A 21,811-nucleotide genomic window follows, 5' to 3' on the forward strand; every position below is an offset into this window, starting at 1 on the left:
CACAAACATGGATTGGATTTTTTACACGTATATTACCAACATACGTTTGCACATGACATGAGTAGAGACATGTGCATGGATGTATGCGTTATCACCACCGGGCTATATTCTAGAGGACAGTGGATGAAACATGTCTAAGCTCAGCTTCCTTGGTTAACTCTCTGGGGTGAATGTAGCGGTATTGACTACGGAGCGAGACAGATAGCCTTTATTTATACATGCCCTGTCTATAAGCCAAGTGCAAGCACCACAGCACAATGAGCACACACAGCCAAAACTCATCTTAACTCCCCTAAACGCATCACCATGTTACTGCTGCAGTTCCTGAGCTCACAGGAACACAGCTTAATGCTTAATTGAAACATAATTGCTACCTGAAATTCAAGCGTTAGTTTTTTAGAGACAGGATTTAGTATTGAGAAACAAGCACCGTTATAATTATGTTCTCTACAGACAAAAAAAACACTACACGTCCCAAGGCAATTCATAAGGGAGCAAAATTCGAAAAGAAATCCAAAACATCCAATCCTGTTATATCATGACAAAAATATTGTGGTACAGGATTTTGCCTTCTTACGTTCAAACCTCTCCCACTATTGCACTCTTTAAATACTTCCATTTTACATTTTAACAAGCATCTAGGCACCTGTAAAATAAAGAGCTCTTCTGATTTTTCCCTAATGGCCCTTTAATAAGCTTTCTAGTCCGTATGTCTGATTGAATACAAGAGGCTCAAATGTGAACTCTCACACAAACATGGATTGGATTTTTTACACGTATATTACCAACATACGTTTGCACATGACATGAGTAGAGACATGTGCATGGATGTATGCGTTATCACCACCGGGCTATATTCCAGAGGACAGTGGATGAAACATGTCTAAGCTCAGCTTCCTTGGTTAACTCTCTGGGGTGAATGTAGCGGTATTGACTACGGAGCGAGACAGATAGCCTTTATTTATACATGCCCTGTCTATAAGCCAAGTGCAAGCACCACAGCACAATGAGCACACACAGCCAAAACTCATCTTAACTCCCCTAAACGCATCACCATGTTACTGCTGCAGTTCCTGAGCTCACAGGAACACAGCTTAATGCTTAATTGAAACATAATTGCTACCTGAAATTCAAGCGTTAGTTTTTTAGAGACAGGATTTAGTATTGAGAAACAAGCACCGTTATAATTATGTTCTCTACAGACAAAAAAAACACTACACGTCCCAAGGCAATTCATAAGGGAGCAAAATTCGAAAAGAAATCCAAAACATCCAATCCTGTTATATCATGACAAAAATATTGTGGTACAGGATTTTGCCTTCTTACGTTCAAACCTCTCCCACTATTGCACTCTTTAAATACTTCCATTTTACATTTTAACAAGCATCTAGGCACCTGTAAAATAAAGAGCTCTTCTGATTTTTCCCTAATGGCCCTTTAATAAGCTTTCTAGTCCGTATGTCTGATTGAATACAATGCAGATACCCATCCATTGTGGAAAAAGGAAAAAAAAAAACTGGGTACTTTGGCCATTAAAAGCTCCACACTCAAGTGGATTCATTTTTGTCTGGCCACAAAGGATCACAGCGAGCTCATAAGCCGCACATTAATATGACCACAGATCAATGGGGCTGTGAGCAGTCTGAAGGTATTGTTGATGCGCTGGCTGGATTTACGACGCCACAAAGATGAATGGGGTTGACTGGAAGGCCTGACATCCTTTGGCAGTGCTAACTAGTGTTGCTGATGAGATATATGTACGGCAGATTTCTGTGCAAATAATCTAAACTGAGTGCTCATTTTATAGTAAATCACATGATTTTCAAACATGTGCTAGGACCTATTTTTATTTTTATTTTCTTCATTACATATGTCCAAAACACAATATCACAACCATAGACTTGTAGTCCTAGCAAAAGCTGCAAAAAGGAGTTTATTCCTATTGGTTATTTCTAATCAAGGGGTTATTAAATAGAGCGGCTTGAAATCATATAAGATAAGTAATGAAATGCACAACCTTGGAGGTAAGCAGGTGGGTGGTGAATTGACTGAAGAAAAGCTGATTGGAATGAATGGATGAAATACTTTATTCCTTGTTGGTTCAGAGAAAGTGTTGAAACAACCCTGAAACCCACACATATGATGTTAATAAATTCAATGAAAACAACTAAATCACATTTGAAACACCTCTTGCATAAAGAAAATAAATACTTGAAGACTAAGAGGCACATTTATTGGCCTTCCCTTATTTCCATTCTAGAGGAAACACTTCTTTGTAAAGCACTATTCAGAGATCACCTGTCAGTCAGATGGTGAGTTCTACTTTTGACACCTTTTCCTCTCAGTTTTCTCCTCCTTCTCCTTTCTCCGGTTCAGCTACAGTTAAATATTTATTTCAAAGAAATTGTCACAGATTGTTATTTCAAGCAAGGCAAAGTATTCGGGCGGGTATTGAACCGCCATTGAGTTTGACATATCAGAACGAGTAATGGAAAAATATCCAGTGGTGCCCAAGCTGGAGTGGTTTTTAGGATCGTTCTGTCTGTTACTCTGTCCCAGTCTGGGCGGGGCACCGCTGGCCCCGGGCCCTGGACTATCAGTCAGGCTGATGTATAGGTCCACAGGGTACAAATGAAACCTGTCACAACAAGGGTAATGATGTCAGAGTCACTATAGCTCACCGCTGGAGGAGCAGTGGGAGGGAGACAAGGGGATAGGAGGATGTGGGGAAGAAAAGAGGGTTGAAGAGAGAAGAGAGGAGGATAAAGGAGTAAGCAGAGGAGGATAGTAGGGGAGGCAAGAGGGAGATAAGACAGGGAAGGAATACTTGAATTGAGTGTGTGGAGAGGTACAGTACATGTGAACATGTGAAAACAGTAATGAGCAGCAAGGATGGGAGTGGAAAAAGAAAGGGAGAGGTGTGAAGCAGTGGAGAAGAAGGAGGAATAGAGCTGAAAGAGAGGGAATAGGGGGTGGAGTTATAATTGTATTGGTAGGAACAGAGAGCAAAAAAAGGCCTGGGAAAGTTCATTTATGACCTTGAGAACTGTACGTAGACAAAACAATCCTAACTCAAGGTCCATTGACTAGTTTCTCCTGGGCAATCAATCAGCATGTCAAGAAATTCACATGGCCCAGAAACACACAACCCCTCACACTGTCCATCCACTCCTCTGTGTGAGACATAACATTTACACTGATTGATCAAGGGACCATCTCAACAGTAGACTGGTCATAGTTTCGAAGGACGTATTTCACAGCTACTAGGCCATCTTCACATAAACCAACAGTGTAAGAAGTGGCCACATGTATAACATCCAAGGCTGTCCTCCATGTAAAAAAAAAAACAATCCTGCTTGTCAGATTTCCAAGTATCAAGTTATGACCCATAGTTAAATTGTTAGGCAGCCTCAAGCCAACGCAGGAACTATGACAGAAGCAACAGAAAAAGTCAAGCAATCAAGCATAAAAAGTAGGGCTGCACAATTAATTGAAATTGCATAATGGCCAAGAGCCAATATCCAAATTACAGGAACTGAAACATCCTTGATAAAGACAAAATGTGTCACAACATTGTTCAGCATTGTTAGCACCATAAGTGTTGTGTTGCTACAGTGATTCATCCAAATCATATTATCCAGATGCAAAGGAAAATGTGTGTTTAGTGACATCAAAACTAACATCATCATTTTCATATCTTTTCAGTGAAATTAAATGAAATGCAAAACATCAAATCCAGCTCAAACCTCTTTAGTTGTTGTTTTTTCTTTTCACATAACAGCCCTGATAAAAAAGCAACAAAGTTAATTTAAAAAAGGAGGTATAAACAATGTTTTATATAACCATGGTGACGAAGGTCCTTTAAACTTAATGAAGTTCCCTTTTCACCATTTTTCTTAAACCTAATCAGACTGTAGTTGTAACTGTAATTCAGGGGCTGTATCCTTCGGAGGACACGGCCTGCATGGTCTATGGAGGCACCTCCAACAGCCATGTAGATTGTTGGTAAATCGGACAGACAAACCTTTGGAGCATTTTCTGATTGCATCCAAATGCGAAAACATTTAAACACTTTTTTACACTTCCAACGGCTACTCAGCTCCTCGCATCAAGCTATGCAGCCAGCAGAGCCTTGCTCAGTGGGCGACCACGCCACAAAGGAAAGGTGTGGTGCAGAACAGGTAAGAGAAGAAGATCTGTCTGCTGCATTTTGAGGATATTTGGATGACCTGTTAACATCCATGGGAATGTTAAGCCACTGCTTTTTTTGTCAACCCTAAGCTCCAGTGACTTTGAGAGTAACAAGTTTTGTAACCTGTGTTCACAGAGGAGTAAGTAGCTGACATGGACAAGACTATAAAATAACCCGTGTCCTCTCCTCGTCTCATTCTCTCTCTCAGATACCTCAGTGCTGCCTCCACATGACTCTCATTCCCTCTCTGTCCTCATCCTCCATTATCATTGACATCATCCTTTCCGTCATGCTCTCTCTTACCATCCCACCCCATCCACAACACACACGCACGTGTATACACACACACACACACAGATCCTGTCTGCATCCTCCCTGGCTTCTCCTCTCTGGCAATCTCTCTCCATCTCAAGACGTGGCCACTAATGGATTGAAAGTCTTGTGGAAGAAGCAACAGTCATTTAAAGATTAATGTCAGGCCTGGTATTCTGAAGGGCAGTCAGCCCAGGCTGTGCGTGTATATGTGTGTATATGTGTGTGTGTATATGTGTGTGTGTGTGTGTATGCGAGTGTGTGTCCAGTAGAGGACGTGCACATGTCATCTCTGCAAAGATGCCCTCTTCATTATCAGCCATTAGGCAAAGAGAGAGAGGAAGCCAGAGAGGGTTAGCTGGCTGGCTCATACAAGCACATATCATGGCTTGTCACTTTCTTCCCAGTAGCCACTGCTAGACGGCCATTAAAACCAAGGACTTCCATCAATTAACATACCTCACTTGTGCATAAGTATTAATATGCTCTTCATCGTCTTTGAAAATATATGCGGTCCACTTAAAGCAACTCTTACCTTTCTGGCATTTCACAAAGCACTTTCAACATCAACAATTCCATCTCCCTCCAAATCCCCCCGCCTGTTCCCTCCTGCCTCACCTCCAACGCGCCCGCCCATCCTGTGTGCTCTGGCAAAGTAACGGTCAACAGAAGAGGAAAGCGAGAGAAACGAGAACAAAACAACGGACTCATGAGTCTGATTCAGAGGCCTGGTTACTGTACAACCACCACAGTTCAAAGTAACCCCGGAGTTTGCAAACTTAAATGAGGTCAGTGATGAGTGATGAGTTTTATAATAAAGTGTTGGATAGTATCGTTACTGGTACTGTAAATGGAAACGCACAAGACAGATAATGTTACAGAGCAGAGTTCTCAACGGCCCGGCACTCCATTTTTAACTCAGGATGAAGCTGCATCAGTCTCCGCCATTGCTCGCAAGCAGAGCAACGTTGACCCCAGTTTTGGCCCTTGCCACATCAAGTTCTGTCTTGGTGATAGCTTTTTCAAAAATAGTCTTCCTTTTGCTGACTGATTTCTCTGTGAGCGGTTGGAGGTGGGAGCGGTTTGTCAGTCTGTTTTACAAAACAAGTTTATTGAGTTTATCAAAGTTTATTTCCTGGTCGGGGTTGGAGACGAGTGCGTGAGCAGTTACTCAAGTACATTCAGGACGCTCAGCCAATCATTGCATGTTGACCAAATCAGACTTTTCTCAGAACCATATGAGAATGGAATAATAAAGAGTCTCTATCCCTGGTGGATTTCTCTTAGGATTTCAACTTGTGAGTAAATGTCCCGTTGAGCCTTAAAACTAGGTGTGTGTTGTTCCTGGTTCATATTTTTTGTATTTTTGTATAAAATGCTTTGGATGTGTTCATATTCAAAGTATTTTCTGGCAGGAAATCTTATCCATAAGCAGGAAATGATTAGTGATTAGTTGTAAATGAGCAGTACAAATCAGAGAGGGGTCGAATAATCAATCTCCACCACAACCACCACTTAACTTGACAAATTAATGTATTCTGATTTCAGTTTTGCTTACGGATTCATCAGCATAAAAATGTTGAAACAGAACATGGAGGTATTATAGCCCTCACAGCCTCAAGTGAGAAAAGGTGCTAAGTGTCCAGTGAGATTTTTCCAGGGAAGCGGCGGATCAGTGTTAAAGACGAACACACACACAAAGAGTGTGAGCAAAAAGGAGAGGTATGGATGTGACTGTTGTGGTGATGGGCACGACGGAGCAGGCTGGTGCGGCCCACTCCGGTTCTGTGTGGCCATCATCTCCCTCGCATCTGTCTTCTTCCTCTCCAGCTAACTACATTCTGTTTGGTGGCGCATGCTCCGCCCACACATGTACCGTTGTATGTGCTGGTATCTTCATCACGGTTTCAACAACTCAGGCAGCCAACAGCAGTGAACTGTTGCTGACTCATTTCACATAAATAACAGAGAGGTCTGGGATGAAAAGCTCAGAAAAACAAGTAAAAATCAAGAAGAATCCAAAAGACAGGCACAGCAAGATGAGTTCAAGACTGAGAAATATCCAGCGCAGGAAGAAAAAAAACCACTAAACTTCAAATAGTCTGGTGCTGTGTTGTCTGAATTCTGATCTCTCTCTGACTTGTAGTTTCAGGTCATATCGGGTCAGTTGTGAGACTGTAGCTGCTTTTGTTTTAGCTGTGGATTTTAATTTGAAACGTGTTTCTCATACAGTACTATAATAACTAAAGATATTATTTAATCACATAAATGTAATCATATTAATAAGAAAACAGACTATAACATGATAAAAACATGTGTCTCTATGTATATCTCTACTGTTTACTGTTATTTTTTATATATGTGCAAATACATAAATAAAAAAATATATATACAGTATATATATATATATATATATTAGTTAACTTAACCCTTTGTTTACTTGATGATTTTTGTGTGATATGGGCTGTATGTGTTGTATCGAGTTTTGGTGTGACACCTGCACTGCTGCCACACACTAGCTGCATCAACGTACAAACAGTTTCCAATTCACATAACTTGAATTTATGTGGACTAAGTCCTGAAAATAGTGGAGTTCAAATGTACTAAGCAAGCGGAGGCCACAGCCTCAGTCATGACATGGAGCACAGCAGTTTCCAACGGGGATAAACATTTCTTACATCTCTCTCTTGCAGTAGTAAGTAAGTGTAGAAACTGGCAGGGTGGACTTGCGGTTGAAAGTCTCATAACTGGCACATCACATTTCATTTTTATAAAAACAGCCAAAACATCCTTGAGCAGCACACTGGTTGCTCACTCTGTTCAACTCCTCCTGAATAGTAACGGCTGAGACAACAAAGCTCTGTTATGCAGCAAAGACGTAATAACAACAAATGTTACAGCCCTTCAACCTGTGTGATTTCCTATTTTCCTATTTAAGGGAGTCCTTAATCATACAAACGTCTTGATCAATTCATCATTTTGAACACTGAACATCATTTAAGATTCACAAGACATGAGTTAAAATGATAATGAGCAGAAATCCATAAGTCCTCACACTGATCAGGTGAATGACTCACTAATATCAAACATGGGAAGAGAATGGAGTGAACGAGTGAAAGGTTATGAGGTAGCACACAGGACTACAATCGCTAACATTTCAACTTGATTCTTAAATGCAGCAGTCAAAGGAGAGGTAATATGTGGAGCTATTGTCCCACAAAGTCTTCAGATGAATCAATAGCGGAGGAGCTTATTTATTGTCCTCTCAAGCAACTGATCATTCCGGGTCTTCCTGCAGTGAGCATGGAGGATGGATGTGCATATAAATGTTCTGGTATTGAACAGCAAGGTAATCCGAGGGGCAGCTAATGACAGAGGAATGATTAGAGCAGTAAATACAGCCCACATCCCTCAGATACACAAACAGGAATATACTACTGTACTTTCATGCTCACACACACACACACACACACACACAGGTCTGGATGTCAGGATCAAAAGGACAAAGAAATACCGGCACAAATGCCGCCCTTCAAAAACACACACTCTCTTGTGGCTTTTATTTAATTGAGCAACTGCCCCTTGAAATATCCCTGCGTGTCCCCACTGCAGAGATCGACTCTTTGAACATCGATGGTGCGTGTTGCTGTGAAGCCAGTGAAAGCGGCAGCCCCAGCTCCTCTAAATATTTAATGGGTGTGTCTGATGGTCATAATCGCTTTTAAGAACAATAGATGAAAACAAAGGGTGCCGGCGGAAAAAAAAAACTGCACCCGAGGTTAAAGCCACATCTCAAGAGTGACAGGACCGGCTGGTTAGACGCAAGGGAGGAGAGGAAAGAGAGAGGGGGCTGATGGATGAAAAAAAGGGAGAGGCACTCAGAGCTATAAAAAATACATGACAGGTGACTATCAATGTTAAGCGGGACTGGCGTTTAACCTGAGAACACTATATGGAGTCCCATGACATGCTCTGCACTTAAGAGCTATTTTTGGAAGGTGACATGCACAGGAAGGAGTATGTCTACATCCTGAACAGGAGTGGAATAATGCAAAGTTGAGCTACACAGCATGTGAAACAGGTATTATTCATGTTTGACATTCACCTAATCATTTTTTGTGTCGTTTGGATATTTTTTCAAACATTTCTGCAACACCTCGACAAAGATTTTACTCATTTTATCTTCTTTTTTAACATGTATGAAAAGCTACCTCAACAATTTGTGTCACTCCTTCTCAAAGATGATCTACAAAACCCTGTGAACATCACAGTTTGATTGAAAATCATTTTCTCCTAAAGTACATCTGCCACCTGTCTGTTTCCTGTCACTCCTGCCTCACTATCGCGGCAGGAAGTACGCCTGCAGTTATGGATGTGATTCACCTGCTCACGGCCACGCTGAAATAGATAGAAAACCCACCGAGAGGTAGGGGTGGGAGGGGTGAGCTATGTTTCAGATGGCTATCTCAACAGATCTGTGTGAAAATGTATTATTTTCATCTCTGAGGGCCTGGAGGGCGTGAACACAGGAAGGACGAAGAGACAGGTCAGTCAGACAAAACCTCTCATGCACTGCAAAGAAGATGAAAGGAGGAAGATTCGTCAATCAAACTCCATCTTTGTGATGTCAGATGGATGTATAGACAGCTCTGTAATAGTGGAGAAGGAGGAGGAGATGGTCAATTTCAGGGGCTGGACAGTTTTGAGTTTTCCACCAATTACATTGCCAGAGGACAGCAATTACTGAGTGTGATCACTTGTAAGTCATTAATTAATCAGAAATTATTAATTATTAAAACATTATGTATATAGACTTGTAAATAATATATTTTGTTGAGCTATTATTAAGTCATTTCTAAGCCATTACACTTCACCTTTTGTACATTGTAAACAAATATGTGAAAAGAAATAAACACAAGATGATGTGAGCATTAAACCAATCTATTACACAATGTCATAATTACTTATAGCTTATTTAAAGTATGTAATTTATTTTAAGAATGTACAAAATATTAAATATTTAACAGCTGAACATCATTATTATGTTTCTTTTATGTTTAACTCCTGATTTAAAATTCATCACAAATAGTTTTTACTGTAAAAAGTGTAAATTATTCAGCATGTACAAATATCTGTAACTTTTATTCATTTGTGGAATCATTTTTTAATGACGTTTTTGGATTTTGTTTTCCTTAAACTGGTTCCATATTGAGTTGCGGTCTTCATTTCATAATTCACAAGGCAAAGATAGAAGTCAGAGAAGAGAGCAGGGAGACGACGGGGAGATGTAAATAATAACTAGACAAGGAGAAAAAGAGGAAGGGAGAACAATACAGGCAATCAGTGGGGAATGGGAGGATGTTAAGCAAGCAGAAAGAAGAGAGGGAGAGAAAAGGAGAGCATAGAGGGAGAGAGAGAGAGGGAGACTCAAAAGCAGAGTGATGGACAAGAAACAGGAGGGAAGAAAAATTAACTCAATTGACATGAAACAGGCGCTGGCAGCCAGATAACCAGAGAGCTTCTTTTTTATAGTGTCAATTAAAACAGCACTTCACAAAGGTATACAGGAGAAAAAAAAAGAAGGCAGAGGATGTACTTGAGCTGAGGCGGCACAGAGGTCGTACTTCCAGCTCAACCCCGTCCCTCTGATGTCCATCTTTGTGAGCGTGTGAGAAGTCTGACCACCAGCGCTGCACTGAGCTGCCTCTCTTTTCAAAACTCTGAACACTGGACTGCGTGCAGTGACCCAGCCTCCCTCGACGAACTCACTGACCGTAAACATACGGAGGAGTGGGGAGAAAAAAAAGGATGACATGGGAAGAAAACATGTCTTCTATCTCTGGGAGGATAAATCAAAGTGATGAACGGGACAGCTTTGAAAAATCGGCAGTCCTATTTGGGGTTTGTCAAAGGGCTGACTGATTTATTTGGCAGGAAGTGATGGAAGGGAGGGTTCTCTTTTTCCATGTTTCCATTTGAGACAAGCAGGGCAGAGCTAGGGGCAATTGGAAGGAGATTCTGTGTGCTTTTCTTGCTGTTCTGTCTCCAGGGCTTGGAGTTGTAAAAGAGAAAAGGATGGATGGGGAAAGAAAAGGACAGAGTGGGAGGTAAAAAAAAAAAAAAGGTCAAGAGAGAGAGTGAGGGAAGTAAAGTGAGACGGACAGCGGAGCAAAAAGTGATAGAAAGCAGGAAGAAAGCACGAGGGAGGCCGACGGAAGAATAAGAAGCAGATAGGTTCACCTCTCATTAGCTCGCCTGCCACACACTACGCCACAAAGCAATGCACCACCCAAGGACATGAATTAAACAGAGAGCCAACTACCTCAGAGGGAAGCAGCCCTGCCAGCACTTAGCCAGGCCTCATAAACAACCAGCTCGCATTTGTCACTTCCTCTTCACCCAACAAAGTGACAGCAGAAATAAATTACCTTTAAGTAGACCTCGTTCCTCCTCTCCCTCAGCATCCTGCTCTCACCTCGGCAGCCGCTTTGAGCAAACGGCGCAAACCCACAGACAGCGAAAAGGTAAAAACAATCAGCAACATGACGGACACACAGACGTTGGCTGTCACATGGAAGCCAGTCGTCAGTTGTTAGTGGAGATTGTACTGAGGCAGCAAAAGTGGGATTATATTGAACATAATAAAAAAAAAACGTGACCATGAAATGATCATGCTTCTATCCGAGTGTCCAGTAACCCCCACGCTGTGCCAGTGGTTTCATAATGAAAACATAACATTGTATACAGTAGGAGCAATTATATCAGCGATACAGATGTTGAACGGATAAGAATAACTACTGCACTGTAGTAATAACATATTCTCATCCTTCCATGGACTGTGGGTGTCACACATTGTAATCTTCGACAACTAAAGAGGACAAATTGGATTTTCCAAACACTATCTCTTGGGAGGAGAGTCAAGAGTTCAGTCAGGGTTTTATAGGTGCGGGGAGGGGGAGGTTCCCAGCAGTGAAAGGCATCTAATGAAAGGCAAAGATGTGACTTGTGTCAGGGCTTATGAACGGATATATATCTGAGTAATACACACAAGCATGCTCACCTCCCTCCCGCCCTCATTCCTTCGCTTCCTCCATATCCCTGAGCTCCGAGCAGCTCTCCATCACTCCTCCTCCCTCCTCCTGCTCCTCATTATGTATCATTCCCCCACAGCTGGGACGCCCACTCCTCTGGAACCTCCCGCAAGAAGAAGACGAAGAGGGGAGGGGAAAACAGAGCGAAAGAGGCCAACCACTCAAATTCTTAAGATGCCAGTAATGCCATGGTTTGAACCGTCACAGCCACAGTCACACATCCATCATCAATCATCCGCTGGACAGGGATCACAAAACACAGTGCACCTGGATGCATGAGCCAGAAGGGGCCACCCACACAGAGACTGGTGTATGGTGCCTTTCACTAAACACTCTCACCTCTGTTAATGATCTTAGGCTACCATATCTCGTTAGTGTGAAACAATACCCCCCCACCCTTGACACAAAAAAATAGAGAATGAGGGATTTTTTCTTCTTCTCCCCATTGTAATCATGGTAAAGACCCTGTTAGCGTCAAGAGTTTGGCTAGGGTCCTGCCATCAAAGCTTGCTATTGAACTAGCCTCTGGAGAAAACACAGGTTTGTTAATCAAGCGAAGGCAAAACAATTACTAGAATCCAATAATCAATGTCCGTGGACAAACAATAAATCCTCAGTGGCTGCTTCAGAGGTGATAGGAAATGGGTTTCTACTGATTAAACAGAAACCTGCTGGTGTGCTATCGTTAGCTAATAGTTTCGCCGCTACACTATTTAGCTCATCTGATTAGGCTGTTTGACAACAGGCCACGTAAAAAAGCCATTACAAAGTCCTTTCCCTATTTTCTTACGTGCATTCCAGTTGAACGACTCCTAAGACTATAGATCCATCCCTTTGTGGACTTTTGACTTTCTTCTTTTGTTAGCTGTGAGAAATTAACGTTGACGACTCTAAATACGATTAAAAATTAAATGTCTTCTGCGTTAATGTAAGTGGATTTCCTCCGGGTACTCCGGCTTCCTCCTACAATCCAACGACATGCAGGTTAATTAGCGACTCTAAATTGCCCGTAGGTGTATATGTGAAAATGAATGGTTATTTGTCTCTATAAGTTAGGGCTGTGATAGACTGGTGACTTGTCCAGCATGTACCCGACCCTGGCTTATGTCAGCTAGGATTGACTCCAGCCCCTTGCGACTCAGAAAGGATTAGCAGCATGTCTAATGAATGAATTAATGTAAAGTAGATATAAGATAAAAGCAGAGGGGCTTAAAATAAAGCACTAATGTAAAACACGCTAAAGGAATTAAAGAGGTACTCAATGTCTCTTCATGAGGCAGGAATGCACACATCTAAATTAATGAAATTTAACAAATAAAAAAGACCTGTTAAATTTCAGCCCGGGCTTCAGAGAGGTCACAAAGGTTAGGGCCCATGTGAATGAGGGGGTATAACCTCTTAAAATTTGCCTGACATAATCACTCAACCGTGCAGATGAAAATTTCAATTCCGGTTGTCTTCCACCGGATCAGACATCCGGATTTGGCAGCAGGCGATGGGTGGAAAGCCTAATAGGGTGCTGGGAATTACAGTAAGAGGAGGAGAGCTTGATGGAGAATGCCGGGGGAATCAGGTAAAACAAATCTGTCTGGATTTATGAGAGCTGTGTGCGAGTTGCAAATAGAACAATATAGACCAGGTAAACAGTGGGGGAGTTTATAAATGTGGTTCTGAGCATACCGTTTCTGTATATTGCCAAAAATGACTCTTTTAAAAAAAAAAAAATCTACCCATGCCAGGAGAGGACTTTGTCATGGAAAGCATAACTCTCTACACACAGGACTAGTTTTCATTTTCTCATGTGAAAACAGCATGAAAGAGGAGTGCAGAGGAAATCATGATTGACCGTACAGGCAGTCAAGCCCACATGTCTCCACTTAGCACAATAGCAACCATAACTCTGCTGTGATCAATAGTTGCTCATGCTTGCTTTAAAAAGGTCCCATCCTCGACCCTCTTCCTGTCCATCTATTCCAGACTCATTTCCAGTCATCCCTTCCTCCCCGTCTCATCTATAATTCTACATTCTTTCCTCTACTGCTCCCTCACTCATCTTCTCTACCTACAGTACCTTATCCTCACCACTCCAATCTCTCACGGTATCTCTCGCCTCTTCATTTGTTGTTTCTTCCATCTTTCTTTCGCAACTTCCCCACTTCTCTTTCATCACTCGTTCCCTGCTTCTCATTTCTCCGTGCCAACATTCATTCCGCTCCCTCCCACCGTCTTTCCCTGCCATCCCTGTCTTCTGTTCCCCACTCCGTTATCGCTCCTTCCCTTCCACTCTTTGCATGCTTTCAGTAAATTCCTCCCTCTGGTCTGCTCTGTTCCAGCTCCCCTCCTAAACTTGTTTGTCACTCCTCCCCACCCTTACCCTCTATTCTCATTCTTTCATGCATCTTTACACTACGTCCTTCCAATCTTTCTCATCACTCCCCGTCCTCACCTTCCGGTCCCTCTCGGTTTCTGCATCGCTTCGTCATCCCCCATTTCCCTCTCTTCACCTCCCTCTCACCTGCCCTCCATCTCTGTCTACCTCCACCTCACCTTCCCTCCCTCCCTCCTCACATCTCTCTCCAAACAGGCCCACTATCCTCCACCCATCTGCCATTTCCACCCTCTGTGTCTCCCTTGCTCCCCTGCAATCCACAGTTCACAGGTTTCCCAGGGCACATTGTTGCGTCCCAACGGAAGCTTGCACAGCATTCTGCCATAAATAATTGAAGAGGCCCCACATGGCCAGGCACGCTCAGTCTAAATGGATTATTCTGGGAGAGATCAATGCCGGCCTGTGAGGGTTTTATTAGGGCCTGCAGATGAAACGTACAAGGCCACCGCCAATGCTCTCAGCTCCGTCTTAATTCTGCCCTGTTCTAGGGAGACATTCTCACCACCTCTTCCAGCTCCTGTCCCGCACCTTCAACCATCCTCCCCCTCCTGGTGACGACCCCGCCACACCACAGGGGGTCCATGGCTGATGCCTTACAGTAGCCCACACCTCTGAATTAAACATAAATGACTATCCAAGACAGCGTATGAATCATTCATTCTTTATGATGTCTTTGACTATGATGCAGTCTAGTAGTAAACAGGCCAGACAGTGTTTTGTTATCCCTGCCGTTGTCGAAATGCATCATCCTCACAGACACCCACCCACCCCTCATCTGCCCTCCCCTGCTCACCAGCATGGCAGAAAACATCCGGCAATACCCACTGGAGTTGTCATGGGCAAGGAAAGGGGGGAGGTAAAATGCTACCATGACCTTCAAGAGTTACGACCCTTGGGGGCGGGTGGCGGCTGCAGTGGCGAGTAACCCTCTGCAAGCCTCTGTCCCCAAGGAGATTTACATCTGTCTCATCCAGTGAGAGGATTCCTAATTGTCTGCTTTCCGTAAGAACATCCTGCCAAGCCGCTGGCCACCATGGACACTTTGTCAGTTACTCACTTGTGTTTGATTCCACTGGTAAATACTATATTATGAAATAATATCAACGATTTTCAATGCTGTAGGCTTCTGCATCCCAAGTAAGGTAATTTCTACATGTATTTTATGATCAGTGACACACAACTAGGCCAGTAGTGTCACCACATTCAGCACGGTTCCCTAGAATATGACTTTTCCATACACACACATACAGTATGTATGATAGATAGATAGATAGATAGATAGATAGATAGATAGATAGATAGATTAAAAAAAGCCTATATATAGATAATATATAGGCTAGCGTTTTTTCTAGCATTTAATATAGGCTACAGCAGCTTGCAAAAGACGTTTTGAAATGGACACAGCTGTAGCAGAGACAGAGAGAAGATACCATTCATTCATTTATTTTCTGTCTTTTTGCAATTTGAATGAAAGAGTTCAAGGCCTGCGTCCACTAAATACCTTCACTAACTTTACTTTTCATAACATTGCAGAAACCAGACGTTTTCAGGAGGGGAGAGGAGGTTGTCACAAAACGTCGCACGTGACGTCACTGGCGACAGGTAAAAGGTAAACATGTAAAACCTTCAGCCACATATTGCTGCGTCAAAATTCACAGCCTACATCTTAGCACGTGTGTTTAGACTTACGCATTCCGTGACGGTCATTTCCTCCGCTGTCCACCGCGAATTATCGTCCATAAATCCACCGAGAAACTGAAAGAAAAAAGGCGCTCCTTATGTCTCCAGACCTTGCCCGAGAACGCGGCTTTTAAAAGTTTTCTTCGTTACCATAATCCAGATAAGGTTGTCGACATATGCGTCGATACACTGTGAACACCACCTGCTAGCGGCTGATTCGGCATACTTTTAAAAAAAAAAAAAAAAGGTGGGGAGTCAGCACAGTGACATGAGACAAACGCCTGCAGCATGCAACACGTCCACTTCCTGTTAGGGCTCCGTAAGACCCTAAGAATTATGGGTACCCCCCAAATAAATAAATAAATAAATAAATAAGATCGAACAAAACAGCAACTGCCATTTTGTATACATTTACTTTATTTTTATTTTGCACAATTTTAATATAATCAAATGGGAATTGTATCTCTTTCTTTTTCTTTTTTTTTTATACCAGCTGGGACAAATTGCAGAACATCCCCCATCACCCCTTCCATCCAGGTCTCCCCCTCTGATGGTGTAGTTTTAGCTACACCTGAACCCATTATTTGCTGGCATATTCACTGGTTCTAAATACACACATTACCACTGCAATTACCCTTGAGTAAAGAGCCTTTGAATGCTAAACGTGCTGCTATAACCTGAACTAAGACTCCTTCGATAATTATGTGTAAGTGTTCTGCTCACCAGTCAAGATGAACCATGACAGTTTTTCCCTCAACCATATGCACTTTTGTGATTACTGCGAAAACAAAACAGTATAATCAAACCCTTACAATAACGAAGATGTAGGTGTGCAAAGACATTTCCTCCTGCCAGTTTATCACATTCAAATGGCTATGATTGTCATTATGACTGCCATATTTGATTCATGGTAAGGTGTTTTAAAATGAAGCTTGATATTTGACAGGGAGAGAGGGGCCTAGAGGCTTTTGCTCTCCCCCCTCACAAGCAAGTGGTCTTCCTCTGTATCCCAGGAATTGAAGAGAACTCTTGCATTTCCTGACAGGTTGGAGTGTAGCAGGGAAATATGTACACATCAAAACCATTAAAGTGTCAAGCTCCACGTTGGGCTCAAACCAGGTCAGGATGTTCATGGAAAACTTGTGAATAGTGCATTTTTTGCCCTCATTCTGGCAGTCAGGACCTCCTCTTAAGAGCTTATATCTGAGCCATTCGAAATGACAAACCACTCTTCAAGAGTCGCAAGGACAATTTCTCTCTATGCTGTTTCCAGCACTCATTTGCATATGGATTTGAGGACCATATGCTTCCTGACAAGATTTACTGTACAATATGGCACCATGGGACAGAAGGCTGAGTACAAAAAATGTCACATTACACTACCCCTCCTTTTTGCTTTTCTTTTAATGATCAACTCACTCTAAATTAACTCTGCAGTGCCAGCAACTAGAGTTCTGGTGAGCCAACATGTGTCAATCTCTCACTGTTGCTCCTATTTACCCTGACCACTCAAATAACAAATTACTATGTTTGCATGTGGTTCAAAAAGTCAGGGTTGAGAACAGGATGAGATGGGATACTCTGAAATTGACACTCTGCTGCTTAGAATTTCAAATTCTGCCACAGGCAGGAGGAAAAACATGAGAGGAAAAAAAATAGTCTGCTGTTTATCTGCAGGTGACAACTAACAAGCGCTCTCCTGGTAATTAGACTGCTGCAGTGCACATGGGCGAAGCTCTCCATAAAGTGCACTTATGATTAAATATTTTCTTCTCTCTCTTTGTGTCTTCTCTCCCTGTCTTTCTCTCTTTTCTGTCTCCTCTCACTTTACATGTTTGAGTTTCCTTAAACAGCTCCAGCCATCCACATCTATTTCCATTTTGACTGCGTTAATGACGTGGCCACACACACTTAGGCTTGGTGGCTTGTAATGAGACTGCAGAGCGTGACTTATAGCTCATCTTGTAAATATAATAAAAGTATACATACATGGGTGTGGGTGTGAGTGGGTTGGTGTGTGTAAGCAGGTGCACGTCTGCCACTGTGTGTATATGTATGTCGATCATCAACAACATTGGCCTGCCTCACAAGCCCGAAAACTATCGTAGCCGCCCAGCCGGTGACAGGAACACATGATTGAAGAGCATCTCTGCAGGAGAAAACAACGGATGCTTGGGCATGCCATCCAATCACCCATCTCATACATACAGAGAGACTGGCTGATTGATGACAGGTTATACTAACCCCGCTCATCTTCATTAACCAAGTGCCATCTCTAAAAGGTGACCTATGATGCTGTGCACTCTAAAAATTGAATATGCTTGAGAATATGCTTGTGTGAGAATGTACATATGAAAGACTAAATAAAATAGAATAAAATGAAATAAAAACACGTGCCACAAACCACAGCATGCAAGACCCACAGCAAGGTATCATCTTAAATATATTGAACTGCTGGAAGAAATGTTTTATCTTAACCTATGAAGACACTTAAATTCCTCACTGACTCCATCTGCATATTAGCAAAGCCAACAGTTTACCGCTACTTTTTAGAGTGTGTGGCCTCTATCCATGTCCAACATGGGTATTTGATTGCTCCATGAACAAACACTGGGTGCAGAGACGCTTCATAAAATGTGTCCAGCCCATTAAGTCTGAGGGAAGGACTCCATAATGGCTGTCCTTCCACAGGCCTGTCTGTTAAGACAGCAGAGATTGAGTGACTTCTTCCTGTCGTATAGCATGGCGTGGCACCACATCCTCATTTAGAGAAGAAGGATAGAAGGATGGGAACACACACACACACACGTTGGTGTTGAAGTTATGCTCAGAATTAAATGAAATTATGGCATCTTACAAATAGTAGCCCAATATCCCAGGGGTGCTGTTTTTCACATCACAAAGACCAGCAGAGAGTGGATTCTCTTTGTGCGTTACGCTGTGTATACACTACCTCATGCATTACATCATTATGTTTCATCACTGTACTTCAGCTCCACATATTTTTAATGTCTTCCTTGCAGGAGGCCAAACGTTCTATTGTTGTTTACAAAAATGCATGAAATATGGGGGAAAAAAGCAAAACTCAAGAAGTGCATGTTGATTGCCAGAACCATCTGTGGTAAAAATAAGTCTATATTTTAGAAAGGACTCGGGATTTTTATAATCCATTGTTAGTTGTTACCTGTCTTGCTCTGGTGCTTCTGAGCATCCCGCTGTGCCTGTCTATGTGTGTGTGTGTGTGTGTGTGTGTGTGTGTGTGTGTGTGTTGGGGAGGGGGAAAGAGAGGTGGGGTCACTCCAAATTTCTCATGTGACGGAGCATAACAGAATTGTAATACACAGCAACATCATAAATTTGATTACATTACATTGCACTGCAAGCCTGTAAGACATTTCCAGGCACCATAAAAAAAAGCTATAACTAAGTTACCACGGGTACAGAGAAAAATGAATAAAGCCATTTTCCTTTAACAACCCGGGCGCTGGCGAGATATTGTTCTCTCCTCTGGCTTTTATGAGCTTTGCAGACGCGCGATGCGCTCATTGCGATCGAAAACAGGAGACGGAACAAGATGGAAAATGCACAACTTAGGTAAAATAGACCAGATTGTGAGGCAAATCGTTAAACGCGAATCTTTACATAAAAAGGTTCTGTCATCCTAATCGCATATCATAAATCTAATCCGACGCTTTAATATAATGAATCTGAATGATGTAAAAGTATTTGCAGTGGGTTTAGAGAAAGGATGGATAAACACAGGGCTCTTCCACATCTTCTTAGAACTTTATCATTATGTCATATCGTTTTCAGTCTGAGGGAGTGATTTTATATGGCAGCAGATATGTGCGTAATTTCGAACCGATATCCCGAGGATGAACAAAAATAAAGGCAGTATAATAGCCAATTATGAAAGTTTGAAATTGAGACAATTGGACTTAAAAGAACACCGGAAATATCGGCCAATATCCACGGAGACAGCAGGGTCTCCATACGTGGGAGGGGATGTATTTCAAGTTGGGAGTTTTCCAGCATTCAACAAGGGCATCACTAGCACTTACAAAAAGTCAGTGTCAGTGATGTGCTCCACCTCGGCGGGACTGAGGGAAGCTCGAGTGGCGCACCTTGAAATGAGCCCAACTCCACCGGCAACATGATGCGCAAAGGCAACCCCGGTCCTGGGGTGTGTTATACGGACCAGCGCTACAGTATGGACTCCCTCCCTCTCCACCAAAGAAAGTCCGGGATGTAGGCTTCAGTATCATATCAAACGGCGGTTGAGAGAGAGAGAGAGAGAGAGAGAGAGATGGGAGGAGGAGAGGGAGATGAAATATCGAAAATGGCATTTCCGATCGATGCCTGCAAGAGGAAGTGAATGTGTCATGATCTACGGGCATGTTCGTATCAATGGATTCTAACGCAAAGCATCTCATGGTCGACTTGGTAAATGAAACACCCCCCTGTGGAGGTGCACTTGTTAGATGGAGCACCCCCGCACGCACGCACACACACACACAGACACACACACTACTCTTTCTTTCTGTCTCCCTCCCTGTCTTTCTCTCTCTCTCTCTCTCTCTCTCTCTCTCTCTCTCTCTCTCTCTCTCTCTCTCTCTCTCTCTCTCTCTCTCACACACACACACACACACACACACACACACACACACACACACACACACACACACACACCTCCGCCCGAAAAAAAAAAAAAAAGATGATTCAGAAATCTGCGTTATGCTCCAAAGCTGTACAGCGCAGAGTGTGTATGAGGAAACGTCCATGAGAATGTTCGTTCTTCCCTCTACTGCAGAACCACCCAGGTTTCTTTCATTTGGGAGATTAAGATTGTAATTAACTCTCAGTGGCTTGAATTAAAAAAAAAACGGGGGGAAGCCGTGCACCGTCATTCGGAATGATGGATATCCTTCATACACAGGCACCATAATATGCTCTGCCACCACCACTACCACCACCAGCAGCTTTGCGGTGGCAGAGTCCGATCTCCCGCTGAGTCCGGGACTATCGAGCATCTCTCATCCATCCATCGCAAAGCTCCGCGGCACTCGGACAAGCTTCTTTGCAGTATTTTTTGAAACGGTGCTCCTCTTTGGACACTTGCCTGCGTCTCTGCACGGGTCTTAAAAAACGGCAGGTTAGCGCACGGCTCGTGCGCTCCGAAAACCAAATGCCCACATGCCTATTTTTCGTTTAAATGTTTAGAGAATTAGAAAAAATACATGATTAAAATTTGCTGATAGTGGGGGTAAAAGGGAGAGAGACAGAAACTGAGATAGAAAAGTAGCTGGGTAGAGTCAGGGAAAAGGGAGACAGGGAAGTATGCCTACCTTTTGTCAGCCTCGGAGTTCCTTTCTCTTTCTTCACAGCTTATAAAACCCTCACATCTTCATGATTAAAAGAAGCAATAATCCCCGTGTTTGTGGTCAATGTGTGCGTCCCTGCTGCAGGTCCAGTTAGGAGCGCTTCACGGGCTCCTCTACCGGGTTAAATAATGTTTTTTTTTTCTTTTCTTAAATCCACCCCAAGAGCGCAGGTTGCTCAGGACGCGTCTGAGTGTACGGCAGGAGGAGTCGCTCCCTCAGCAGCAGCAGCAGCAGCAGCTACCGTGCGCACTTGGAGAAACCAGAGCTCTGTCCGCGCAGGGAAGCTGAGGGAATGATGTCATGCGTCCGGCCCTCCCTCTCCAGCCACCCCACAACTCACGGCTCTCTCCATCTCTCCCCCTATACTCATGCCCCACACCCCTATCATTTATGGCACGTTATTTTACAGTGACAAAAAAAATACCATTAATATACATTCAATCAACAGTCTCTTTCAATCTTAATTTTGCTGAATATTGTTAACTCAAGAGAATGCAACATTTTTTTCATAAAATAAATGTTTATTACATGGTCGCAATAATCTACCATTTGTTTGTTGAGCAGTAGTTGTTTGAAAAAAGGTTTTAAGCCGGAACACACGCCCGACAACTTGTCTTTAAAGATCTCTCCTTTTTTTTTTTTTTTTTTTGCAGTGCTCCACTTGACGTGATGAAGTCATGTCGTATCCCCACGCCTCGCTGAAGGTGTCGGCCAGTAGAATCGTCAGCCTTGCTTTACCCGGGATAAGAGGGGAGGTAAGGTAGCA

At 42.8% G+C, this 21,811-nt stretch overlaps 1 protein-coding gene across 11 annotated transcripts in view; it reads right to left on the reverse strand.

Annotated features, from left to right (window-relative positions):
• The window catches only part of ptprsa (protein tyrosine phosphatase receptor type Sa), a 256,606-nt gene extending 235,267 nt beyond the window's left edge, over positions 1-21,339 (reverse strand). For 4 of the 11 annotated variants that reach the window (XM_085774637.1, XM_085774631.1, XM_085774634.1 and 1 more), the window contains exon 1: positions 21,010-21,314. The gene's annotated coding sequence lies outside the window, so the exon portion shown is untranslated. Of the gene's footprint in view, positions 1-21,009 lie in introns of all 11 variants that reach the window. The other 7 variants (XM_085774638.1, XM_085774632.1, XM_085774629.1 and 4 more) reach the window with 3 other exon arrangements.
• Positions 21,340-21,811: the final 472 nt, after the last annotated feature.

This window comes from Trachurus japonicus, chromosome 4 (genome assembly GCF_045865225.1).
Source record: "Trachurus japonicus isolate A0001 chromosome 4, Traja_1.0".
Lineage (NCBI taxonomy): Eukaryota > Metazoa > Chordata > Actinopteri > Carangiformes > Carangidae > Trachurus > Trachurus japonicus.